At 44.8% G+C, this 12794-nt stretch overlaps 1 non-coding gene across 1 annotated transcript; it reads right to left on the bottom strand.

The window, feature by feature from the left end:
• Window positions 1-1032: 1032 nt before the first annotated feature.
• Window positions 1033-1114, bottom strand: trnas-gcu (transfer RNA serine (anticodon GCU)). Its single transcript has one exon. It is a non-coding gene; the product is annotated as a tRNA-Ser (tRNA).
• Window positions 1115-12794: the final 11680 nt, after the last annotated feature.

Raw genomic sequence — 12794 nt, 5'->3', positions numbered from 1 at the left:
AACTCGAGGACGCAGCACCGATCCTTGTGACACTCCACTAGTCACAGCCCTCCAGTCTGAAAAACAACCCTCCACTGCCACCCTCAGTCGTCTACTTTCGAGCCAGTTCTGTATCTAAATGGCTGGTTCTCCCTTTATTCCATGAGATCTAACCTTCCTAATCAGTCGTCCATGAAGTCCAAATAGATCACATCTACTTCTCTGCCCTCATCAATCTTCTTTGTTACTTCTTCAAAAAACTCAATCAAGTTTGTGAGACATGATTTCCCACGAAAGCCATGTTAGGTATTAGAACGAAACGTCTGTTAATGACATTCGTTTAAAGACATTTTAGATCCTTAGACATTTAGTTTATGCTGCATTAATCAGTGGTTATTGATGCACAGTTTATGTTCACTTCCTGCAGCTAACATGCTGATTTCTCCAGTTGTTCATAGTTCAGTGTGATGCATCCAGTGTGTGCAAAACGAGAGGGAGCTTGCTTCCCACATCTCGTGTTTATCTGTGTCTTATATCCAGTATTCATCAATGGGAAGAGCAAGGGGGGAAGGACGAGACCAATGTGTAAGTCTGTCCCTGCCAATGCACGGTACCCACATCGGCAATTCTCTACTGTGCATTCACAGCCAGTTTTCTGTGCCGCTATACCCACCCACTGCACCTTTGGAAATATCTCTATTATTTTGTGGTGTCTCTCTGTGCTCTTACCAGCAAGATGAATCACATCTACCCAACCTGCTCCAGATTTCATGTGATAAAACACTCATTAAGGATCCCAATGCATTAAACATGCACATCGCATCTCTCGTTATTTCGTTTCCCTGGATCTCTTTCATAAGATTAACGTTCACAGCAACTTTACTTGGAAAAGAAAATCGCGTTCCTTTTCATTATCCCAATTCAGTCTACATTTCGTTAAGTTCAGGCATAGGTGTCAAATTATTCTTTGAAGTTTTATAATATGATCGATACAGATAAACTAACCATTGGAGTTCCAATTTCAATAAGACAGCTGTGATAATCTAAAAACAGCGACGAGAGTGGGATTCGAACCCACGCGTGCAAAACACAATGGATTAGCAATCCATTGCCTTAACCTCTCGGCCACCTCGTCGCATCAGCATCGTTCGGTAGAACATAATCTCCCAGACGATCACAATCTCATCATCTCTGGGGAATCTCCCATTCACAGCCTCCAACCTCATTGTCCATTAACCCCACGCTGCCCGATTCTCCCTCCTTCCTAAGATCTGCTGTCTCTGCCTGCGCCTGTTTAACCTGACTCATCTCTTCCTACCTCAACACCTTCCTGTCTCCCCAGTCCAGGAAATTCTCACCTACGTTTGTGACACCACCTATGCACTTCATCTCCTCCAAGACTTTAATTTCCCTGGTGCACAACGCGTCATCTTCATATTGGAGATCCAGTCCCTGTACACATGCATTAGCTATGACGGAGTCTCCAAGCCCTCTGTTTCTTCATCTCACCCCATCCCAACCAGTACCCTTCCACCGACACCCTCATCCAGCTGGCTAAATTAGTCTTCACCCTCAAAAACTTTTCTGTCCAATCCTCCCACTTCCTCCAAACCGAAGGGGTAGCCATGGGCACACACATGTGACCTAGCTATGCCTGCCTGTTTGTCAGATATGTGGAATTGTCCAACTTTCGCAGTTACTCTGGCACCTCTCTCCACTTGTTCCTCCACTACATTGATGAATTCATTGGCCCCACTTCCTGCTCCCACGAGGAGGTTGAACAGTTCACCAACCAACACCTTTCCCCCAGAACTCAAATTCACCTGGATCTTCTTGACAACTCCCTTCCACTTCTTGGAACTGTCCATCACCGTCTCCAGCGAATGACCAATGACAGACATATATTACAAGCCCACCGACTCCCACAGCTACCAACACGACACCACCTTCCACCCCACCTCGTGTAAAAACACTATCCCTTATTCCTAATTCCTCCGCCTCTAGCGTATTTTCCCCCAGGGTGACCAATTCCACCTCAGAAAGTCCCAGTTAGTATCCTTCCCACGTGGTTGATGATGCCCGTCAGTGCATCTCCTCCACTTCACTCACCACCGCCCTTAAACCCCACCCCTCCCGCAACAAGAACAGAATCCCATGGTCCTCAACTTTCACCCCACCAAACTCAGCATAAAACACATCAGACTCCACCACTCCTGCAATCTCCATACAGACCCCACTGTCAGGTATATATTTCCCTCCACACCCCTATCAGCATTCTGAAAAGACCATTCTATCCACGAACACCTAGTCAGGTCTACAACCCCCAATAAACCCACACCCCACTATTGGCATATTTCCATGCCACCGCAGGAATGGTAAAAGCAGCTCCCACACCACTCCACTCATCTCCGTCAAAGTCCCCAAGGGATCCTTCAACATTTGTTAGAAATTCACCTCTGCAACGTATAATGTCATCTACTGCATCTGTTGAACCCAGTGTGGTCTCCTCGACATTAGGGAGACAGGACACCTTCTTGCAGATCATTTCAGAGAACATCTTTAGAACGACGCACCCACCACCTTCACCATCCCGTGACTGAACACTTCAACTCCCCCTTCCCACTCCGTCAAAGACGTGCAGGTCCTAGACCTCCTTCAGCGCCAAACCATAACCACCCAATACCTGGAGGACGAATGCCGTATATTGCGCCTTGGGACTCTGTCACCTCACGGGATAAGAGTGGATTTGAACAGTTTCCTCATTTCCGTTGCCTCAAGTCTCAAGCCTCAAACTTGACACCGCCCTCTGGACCAATTCCATCACGGCTCCTTCTGAACTATCATCTTCTCCCTCACCTTCATCCAACCACCACTTTCCCAACTATCTCCCCCAACCCCAAATCCCTACCATTTATCTATCAGTCCCGACTCAAAAGCCTTATTCCTGTTGAAGGGCTTATGCCTGAAACGTGGATGCTGACTACCTGCTGTGCTTTTCCAGCACCACACTTCCGACTCTGATCTCCAGCATCTGCAGTCCGAACTTTCTCCAAGGAATAATCAATGACCTCGGAGTGAAGATGTCCCTGGATTGCAGTGATCACCGTGTGTCTGAGTTTTGCGTGTATTTTGGGCGAGGGTAGTCTGGGTCTGAGACGAGCGCTTAACCCCCAGACAACGGGAATGGTATCAGATAGCGATGTTAGGGTGGGCTGAAGTGAAGTGGAAAATTCTGTCAGAAGGTGGGTCAGTACAAATGCATCACATCACCCAGACTGTAAAAGATACGCAGAAGGAGCAAAGCAACTTCAATGCAGGCACAATAACAGGTAAATTAGAAAGAAGACAATTGAACACACTGAGATGGAGTGGAATTATTTATGAGAAAGAATTAAATATTGAAGCTATTTTACATACAGACTGTCGTCACATTGGAAAAATGAATTTCCTGCAAAGTAACGGTGATATTTGCCTGCGACATCACAATTCCAAGAGACTCTGACATATTATCTTCTGCAACAGCGTGGCCTAGTGAAAGCATGATCGGTCCATCAATCAGAATTCAATACTTCAAAGCTCTCCTCTGCGCTGTACAACCTATTTGCTGCTCCTGTAGTCAGATCCCAATCGCTTCACAGTGTATCTTTTACTGCTTCCTGCCTCACGTAAATACTTCAAACATTATCCAATCCCCAGTGTTTCCGCTTTAATCCATATTTTGTAACTCCCAAGCGGACACAGGTACGAGTGACCAATTGGCCTTTTCGAGCGCTCTCACTCTGTATGATCTGAATGATAAAATGCACTGTATCTGATCCGCAGGACACACTGCAGAAATTATCCCATCCCAGCGGACTGAGCTGCCTCCATTGATAGAGGTGTTTCCATTGGTAGAGTATCACAAAGTCACAGCGAACGTCTTTTGATTTCATCCGCGAAGGTACTTGCTACAAAGAAGCGGAAGACGGCTGGAAACTGCTGTCATCAGTGCGATAACAGGGGCCCAGTGGGATCCTAGTGGCTATAAACCAGAAATCAATGGATAAAAATATTCTTCTTTTGAGAAGAATCCAATTCAGACCATCAAGTTAACACTTCCTGGGGAGAAAATGGATGTGGGAGAACGGACAGTCTCAACTGGTTGCAGCATTTACAATCTTGGTCCGTGTGACAACAAAAGCAGAAACCTGGAACTGTTTATCTTGCTTCTGAAAAACAGGTTAGCAAATTTTGAAGATCATAGATATTTTTCCCTGGTGTTCATGATATGACCAAGAGCAGAATACGGTTCCCTGAGGATGGTCTGACTTCTGTGTTATGGACTGTGATATTCTGCTCACATGATCTGAACACAAAAAAGAAATGACTCAGTGACAAGATCTGCTGAATCGGATTCCGTGAAGAACAGACGCCGATGGAATGAAAAGAGCCATAAGAGCGGGAATGCAGCAAATTATTTTCCAGACTCGAGGAGAGTGCACAGTACTGTTTCCACGGGTCAATATCTGTGCAAGTAGACTGAAACAGCGTTGGGTGTTGTTGTACTGCATCTTTTGTATAATGGTACAAAAGCACTGAACTTTTGTATCGAGGGGACAACTTCAAAATCCCCAAAGAGGCAAAACACACAAATTAGGCAAACAACAAAGTAACCACACAATTTGGTGTTACATCATGCAGTAAACTTCCCTGCTCAAATTTCGTTCAAAATCGCTCTCAGTCTAAATCCTAATACTGATATTTGAACAGTGAATGGTCTATGTCAATAGAAACTGCTCTGATCTCACAACTTCAGTATTTCATACCCAATCACTTATGTATGACTTGCAATAGTGATTGATCCTCACTGTGTAACTTCAGCCCACGTAGAGAACAAATAACTATAAGAACAACAGTCATGTATGTAACTAGGATTTGACCCGATTCTGCTGCAACCAATCCATTCAGCTGTAATTGAAATTGCTTCCACATTTCTGTGTCGGTTATAAGTTTGCACAGCTTAGTGGTGAGTTTTCATTCATTGAATTGGACCTAGCATCCTTTCTCAGGTTGAAATATATAGGGATATAAAGACAAGATAAAAGACACGGGCAGTGTTTCCTGTAGTATAAAGATGTTAGGAATGACACGGTCATGTTACCATGTCGTTAGAAACGATGGAAATGAGGTTTATTGGGAGATAAAGCCACGAGAAACGAAAAGAGGGGGTTTACTGGGATGATGGCATTGAATAAGGAATAATGTGGGAGAAATCAGGAAAGACTTAGTTGTGTCCGAAGAGAGGTTATCCAGCTGATATGAAGTTGTTACGAGTAAATACGAGGGAAATTCCCTCGTTTAGGTGAGTGGAAACGAGACGTTAGAACTTCAAACCCATCAGGAAATGATAAAGAAGTTTGGAGTAGGAATTTTTTTCTGAGAGTTATTGAATTCGGAGATGAATTTTCAGAAATAGAATCATTTTAGGAGCTGATTCAAGAATATTTGAAAAGCGAGTGCAGGCAGACAAGGAGTGAATTAGTTTTGATTAGATTAGATTAGATTACTTACAGTTTGGAAACAGGCCCTTATGGCCCAACAAGTCCACACCGACCCGTTGAAGCGCAATCCACCCAGACCTATTCCGCTACATTTACCCCTGTACCTAACAGTATGGGCAATTTAACACAGCTAATTCACCTAACCTGCACATGTTTGGACTGTGGGAGGAAACCGGAGCACCCTGACAAACCCATTCAGCCACAGGGAGAATTAAACAGCTACAGTGATTCTGGACTTCCTGGATGGGGATGCAAAATGGAAACATTCATAGGAAAGAAATTGCATAACACCTGCAACTGAAAATGTTAAGGATGAGAAGAGCTGGTGGAGTTGGAAGGTGCAGTAACTCATTCAACATGAAATATTATATACTCTGAATGCACTGAGTTGTTTGGTTTAGCTCTACATTAAATGGAAGACGGTTAGCTCAGTCCGCTGACTAACTGGTTTATGAGAAAAGTGAGACCAACTGCGTGGGATTAATTCTCTCACTGTCTCAGGTTTCCACAAGGATCATCATCTCTACCACTCACCTGATCTGTAATATTGTGGTGCCTCTAGTGAGCAAGATTTGGCCTGTCGATGTCAAACATCATTATCATTGCCATCTGTTGTCTTGAACATTTGGTCATAATCAACCGAAAGGGGAGTGAGTCCATTTAATACTCTTTTATCTCCGCTTGAAAAATCCTGCGTCAAGATTCAACCTTATTCCAGATGGACCCTTTGTTCCTCACAAAAGCAAAACTACTTGCCCAGATCGTTTACCAGGTTTACTGACAACAGTCAAACTCCACAAGGAGTTAAATCTAATACTTTCGATTGATTGAATGAGCTGTGCAGCTTGCAGGAAATTGAATGATATGAAACGATTTATACAGACTTTCCCAGGATGAAATCCAGTGCTGGGTCAGCGATTTTAGGAAGGTAATCAAGCTAAAACTTCACCTCTGTTTCACTATCCACAGATGGATATTCACCTGGGGAATATTTGCAGAATTTCTGTTAATAATTGGCATGTTTAACAAAGGCAAAACATTTCCCCACGTCAAAAACTGGAATTTCCAAACAAATGCTAATTTACTCAACATTGTTTTCAACTGCGCTTCAGTCTGAAGCTTCAATAATCCCTGGTAAATGTCAGTAACAGCATCTTCAGATAAGCGTTGAACTTACAACCTTGGCATGTTCTGCACCTTTAAGTATTAGGCGCTGACCAATTGCGCGACTGGAGACACAGACAGCGTAACTGTCATGTGACCTCCACGTTCTTTGGGAACTTTAACTCAACTGCTCTACTTTTGCTGTGATTATTAGGTTCCCTACAGTATGGAAACAGACGCTTCGGACCAAAAGTCCACACCAGCCCTCTGAAGAGTAACCCAACCAGAACAATTTCCCCTCTGACAAATACACTATGGGCAATTTAGAATGACAAACTCACCTGACCTGCACAATCTTTGGACTGTGGGAGGAAACTGGAACACCCGGAGCAAACCCACACATTCATGGGAGAATGTGCAATCTCGACACAGACAGTCCACCGAGGCTGGAATCGAACTTTAGACCCTGTTGAGGCAGCAGTACAAACCATTGGACCACAACACTGTGGGATCTTTGGTGGCGATGTACTGCCCCACTGGTACCTCAGTGACTCACCCGACCTCATTTCCCTGAACCGCCTGGTTCTGAAATTAAAGCTATTGCAGACAAGGTGAAACTGACATGAACCTGTGATTATTGAAGCATCATGTTCACGAAAAGGATACAAAAGGGACACAAAAAATGTGAAAAAATACACAACATTGAAAAATGGGATTCCGTTGGTTCCTGTGTTGTTTACAGACAATGTTACATTGCCGCTGTCGTAGGGCTTTTCCTTGGATCAGCTTCAATCGGCACAGAATTCGAAACAATGAAACTTCACCAAATTCCTTCTGAAAGTTCATACAAGTTACATGAAACATATTGCTTACATTAATAATCTTCATCATTCCTACATCCAAGAACACGTTGCACAGTTTGCATGAATATTGAAGATGTAAGAATGTTATACAATAACAAAAATTCAATTGCAGTTTAAATCATAAAGTAGGAAGAATACACAGAAGGTCTCAGCATGACAGAAATTCACGAGACCAGAACTACAGCCCAGCAGAATGGAAATCTGTCCATGAATCCCAATACAGTTTGCTTGCCCAATGTACCCAGTTGGAAACCTGTGTGAAGGAGCATGCAGTCTGACAGAGCACCTGAGGGAATCCTTCACTGTCTGATCTAAAGCTGCAATAGGAGCTGTCTGTTCTGGCTGTGAGAGCGGTGGTGAAAAAGGGAGGACGTTGATATTCCGTAGTGTAGATTCACATTGTCCTCATCATGTTAATTTTGAAAACCCTCTGTAAGAAACAGCACAGAAAGGCAGGAACAGGAAAAGGCTATTCCAAACACGTGTCCTACCCGCCGTTTGATATCATCATGGCTGACCAAACACGTCAATGTCTTTAGCCAGCTCATCCACAACATCCTGTCACAGAACGGGATACAGACATTTAAGCAATCGAACATTTCTGGGCATTTGGGAGGGAAATGTGTTTAGAGACAATGGGTTTCTGCACGAAATGTGCAGCTTTTGCGAGTGAGCATCTGGTTCTGGTCTGATCATGATTCCGTAAAAACTCACAACCAAGAAGATATTGAATTGCCTCTGGTCAGTAGCAGGGACAAGAACTCCAGAAGACAGGAATTGGCGATGATTCAGCACAACAATCAATGATTCAGCTGAAAACTAAACTAAACTCGAATTCTGGTGTGGTTCAAATTCACAAACTTTGTGGTGCAATGAAAAGCGTGTTAGATTTCCACAAATTTGGTAAATTTGCTATTCTCAGTAGTGATCACACTGCAGCCCCATCTCCATAATCCCAGATCAACCTGACTGGGTTCACACTATTTAAAGCTACCATTTCACTGGCCTTATTGAAAAGTTCCCATCTTCATTCTTGCCCCATTGAAGGCTGCTCTCAATCAACTAATGTTTCTACATCTCAATGATTGCATATCGTTCTCTACCATCATCTTGAACTTTACAATAAAATGATCGCTGTGCCCCAAAACCATCCCCTACCGACAGTGGATCCACTTGCACCACCTCTTTCCCAAATAGCAGGTCCAACAGTACATGTTATCTTGGGCTGGACACATACTCCTGCAGTCAGCTCTCCTCCATGTTATGGATTAGTGGTGCTGGAAGAGCACAGCAGTTCAGGCAGCATCCAACGAGCAGCGAAATCGACGTTTCGGGCAAAAGCCCTTCATCAGGAATAAAGGCAGTGAGCCTGAAGCATGGACAGATAAGCTCGAGGAGTGTGGGGGTGGGGAGAGAGTAGCAGAGAGTACAATGGGTGAGTGGGAGAGGAGGTGTAGGTGATAGGTCAAGGAGGAGAGGGTGGAGTTGATAGGTGGAAAAGAAGATAGGCAGGTCGGACAAGTCAAGGAGACAGTAACTGAGCTGCAAGGATGCCTGCCTTGAAGAAGTTTTCCTCCTCTCTCAACAAGAATCTCAGGGAGTTCTCTCCCACTGCACAGCTCAGTTACTGTCTCCTTGACTTATCCGATCTGCCTATCTTCTTTTCCACCTATCCACTCCACCCTCTCCTCCTTGACCTATCACCTACATCTCCTCCCCCACTCACCCATTGTACTCTATGCTTCTCTCTCCCCACCTCCACCCTCCTCTAGCTTATCTCTCCATGCTTCAGGCTCACTGCCTTTATTCCTGATGAAGGGCTTTTTCCCGAAACGTCGATTTCGCTGCTCGTTGGATGCTGCCTGAACTGCTGTGCTCTTCCAGCACCACTAATCCAGTATTTGGTTTTCAGCATCTGCAGTCATTGTTTTTACCTTTTTCTCCTCCATGTAATCCAGGAACACTTGCCCATCGTGACTCTTCACAACTAGTATCTCTGTCTATATCTGGATAAATTACGTTTCTCGGTCGAACTAATCTGCAGTATTATATCGCTCTCAAATGCCCCTGCATATTTATTCTCTCCACCCTTTCCAATGATTGCTGGCCGACAGACTGTACCTCACAGTGTAATTGCATACTTTTTGTCCTGTAGCTCCAGCCAAATTCATTCTGTCCTTGGACGGATCCTCTTTCTCTTGGACTCCTTAACTAACGCTAATCTAAATCAATACTTCTACATTCATCCTTTCCCTTCCCTTCTATCATTTTGGAATGCTTTATACTCAGCAATATTTAACAACAAGTCCTGCCATTCTTGAGCCAGCTCTCGGTGATCAGTCCATCAGATTTCCTCACACCAATCTGCATCTGGAACTCCCCGCACTCTGGGTATTCATGTCTATGCAGAGTACCACAGATTAAGGCTTTCTTTCTTACTCAATCTTCCACTGATCAACTTGTTGTTGTAAATTAGTACCAACTGCATCTCCCATTATTTTGAGAATCCTGGTAGGCTCCTCTACGATTCCTTTTTGGATCCTCAGCACACACCAAGTTATTTTCAACCCCTCCCACACACCCCGTATGACATTTAGTCCCAGCTCTGTCACGTTCGCCCATCCAGCTTGTACAGTTGCTGCCTTTCCCAGAACCACTCCCAATTTCCCAGGAATCCCAGGAATCTGAAGCCTTTCCTGCTGCAGCACGGTCATCTACCTAAAACTCCGAGTTCTGTTCTCACTTGGACACGGCACTGGGAGTATTCCAGGGATTGCCACATTTGAGGTCCCGCTTGCTCACCATCCACCTAGCTCCCTAAATTCTGATGCCCAGACCACTTCACCCTTCCTACCCAGGTCATTCCGACCAACTTGGACATGACATTTGACTGCTCACTGGCCCTCAGACGAATGTCCTGCAGACACAGTGACATTCTTAATCCCACTATACTGGAATTATATACATGCTGACATCTTCAATTTCCTGTCTCCCCTGTGCCTTTTGCTCCTTTTCCTCTCCTGTACATTTAGGCTGCATGTGTTACCAGACATGGCTCTGACTACACTCACCTGAGCAGCCAACACCTACATCAGCTTCCAAACTGGAAAACTGAATTGGGAGGGAGACATCAGGCTATTCCTGGATTCCCTGACTGTTTCTCTTCAACTGCCTAGTCCCCTATTCCCTTCCATATTCCAGGCCGTCATGTCTGCAGTGTGATCTGCTCTGTGTGTGTGCTATCCCCCTAACTCTCAGCATAACACAGTCTCTAGTCACTGTCTGAGCTCCAAGACCCAGTGTTTATCTAGGACATCCGCAGGGGCTATGACTCCCCAATGTAACAGAATACATTTTCCATCTGACAAATATGTCTTGCCATGTCGTAATATGCAACATGTCTAGAGTAACTTAACTAATTACTTAGAATGAAGTTAACATCAGGAAAATAACAATATGGTTAAGTACCTTATTCAACCATGGCTTCCTGAGGGCAATTTACTATACTAGCTCAGAATTTCACTTCTCCCTCTTATTTCTGTGTTCAACCCTTATTTCAGAGTTGAAAAACTAAATTTGCTAACTTATAGCAATTAACGGAAAGTTGCTTATAACGGTGTATTTATCAGCCAATGAACTTACAGCCTTTTCTGTGGTGGCTCTTGCACTTCTATCAAACTCAGTGCAGACAGGTCCCAGCAGCAGAAAGTTATCTCTGTGCCTCTCAGGTACGTATAATCCTCCAGCTCCCACTCTACGCTACTCCCTCACAGCGTCACCATCTCTGTGACTCACAGGTACATGTAATCCTCCAGCTCCGACTCCACTTTACTCCCTCACAGGGTCACAGTCTCTATAACTCCCAGGTGCATGTAATCCTCCAAGTCCCTTCCACTCTGGTCCCTCACAGGGTCACCGTCTCTGTGACTCCCTGGGATGTGTACTCCTCCAGCTCCCACTCTGCTCCACTCCCTCACAAGGTCACCGTCTCTGTGAATCCCAGGTAAGTGTAATCCTCCAGCTCCCACACCACTACACTCCCTCATAGGGTCACCGTCTCTGTGACTCCCGGGGACGTGTAATCCTCCAGCTCCCACTCCACTCCACTCCCTAACAGGGTCACCGACTCTGTGACTCCCAGGGATGTGTAATCCTCCAGCTCCCACTCCACTCCACTCCCTCACAGGGTCACCATCTCTGTGAGGCACAATTAGGCCTCGATCCTCTGTGCTGATTTATATCCTCCCACTTTGCTGCCTCTGTAACTCCCAGGTCTAAGTTAGCCTCAAGCCTCTGATCCAAGTTGCTCCCTCACACAGTCGCTCCCTCTGTGGCTCGATGCTGATTTTCAGCCTCCTGCTCTGCTGTTTCTCCAACTCCAAGTCCCAGTCGGCCTTGGTCCTCGTTGCTGATGTATATTCTTTCGCTTTGTGCTGCTTTCACTCAGGTTTCGTCCCTTTGCGACTCCCAGGCAATGTTAGGCCTCAAGCCTCAGCTGAGATTTATAACATCCCATTCCGCACTGCTCTCTTCTCGGATTGAAGTTGTTCCAGGAAAACAGTGGAAACGAGGAGGATTAGACAAAGAGCAGATGGTGTTCCAGTTTTTGAGCAAGTTTTATGGGATGGAATAGGTTATGTGGGGAGCAAGGCAGACCGGCAGCAACTAAAGAAGTTTACTGAAGAGACATGAGAGTTGCAGCCATCGAAGAAGGCAAAGGAAATAGGAAGATGGTAGCTTGTTCATGACGGAGCTTTGTACAGCCTTAAGGGCTTTTTCAGAACTGCTTACAGAGATGTGCAGACTTCAACAAATGCAAATTGACATCCAGCAAGTGTTGACTGGTCCTGGAGACTTGGACATGACAGACTTGGAAGTGACAGACAGAGTGAGAAGACTTGCAGTAACTGGGGGTAATATAAACCTTTGGGGCACTGATGGTTTTCAAAGACCCTCAGGAATTGAGGAGGTGCAGAGAATGGGAGCATTCCAAATAGTGGGATTGTGGGGGCTGGAATCCTGAGATGGATAAGGAGGATGAAATGTGTCAATTTTACACACACACACATTGTAATTATAGAGATTTAAGGAAGGGAAACTGTGCTGCCATTGATTACAGTGATATGGAGAGTTACAGAAACTGAAGGGGTTACAAATTTAAAAAAGGAGAGAGTTTGGGCGATCAGATGTTTAAACAAGAATAAATAAATTTTAGAGATCTCAGGCACAGATGTGAATGGAGGAGGTGAGATATTGTGAGGAATTGTCAGATTTATAAGGCGAGGAGGATGTCAGATATGAAAGGGAG

Source organism: Chiloscyllium punctatum, chromosome 18, assembly GCF_047496795.1.
Source record: "Chiloscyllium punctatum isolate Juve2018m chromosome 18, sChiPun1.3, whole genome shotgun sequence".
Classification (NCBI taxonomy): Eukaryota; Metazoa; Chordata; class Chondrichthyes; order Orectolobiformes; family Hemiscylliidae; genus Chiloscyllium; species Chiloscyllium punctatum.
Note: the sequence above shows the minus strand (reverse complement) of the source record. Positions and strands in the feature narration are given on the sequence as shown.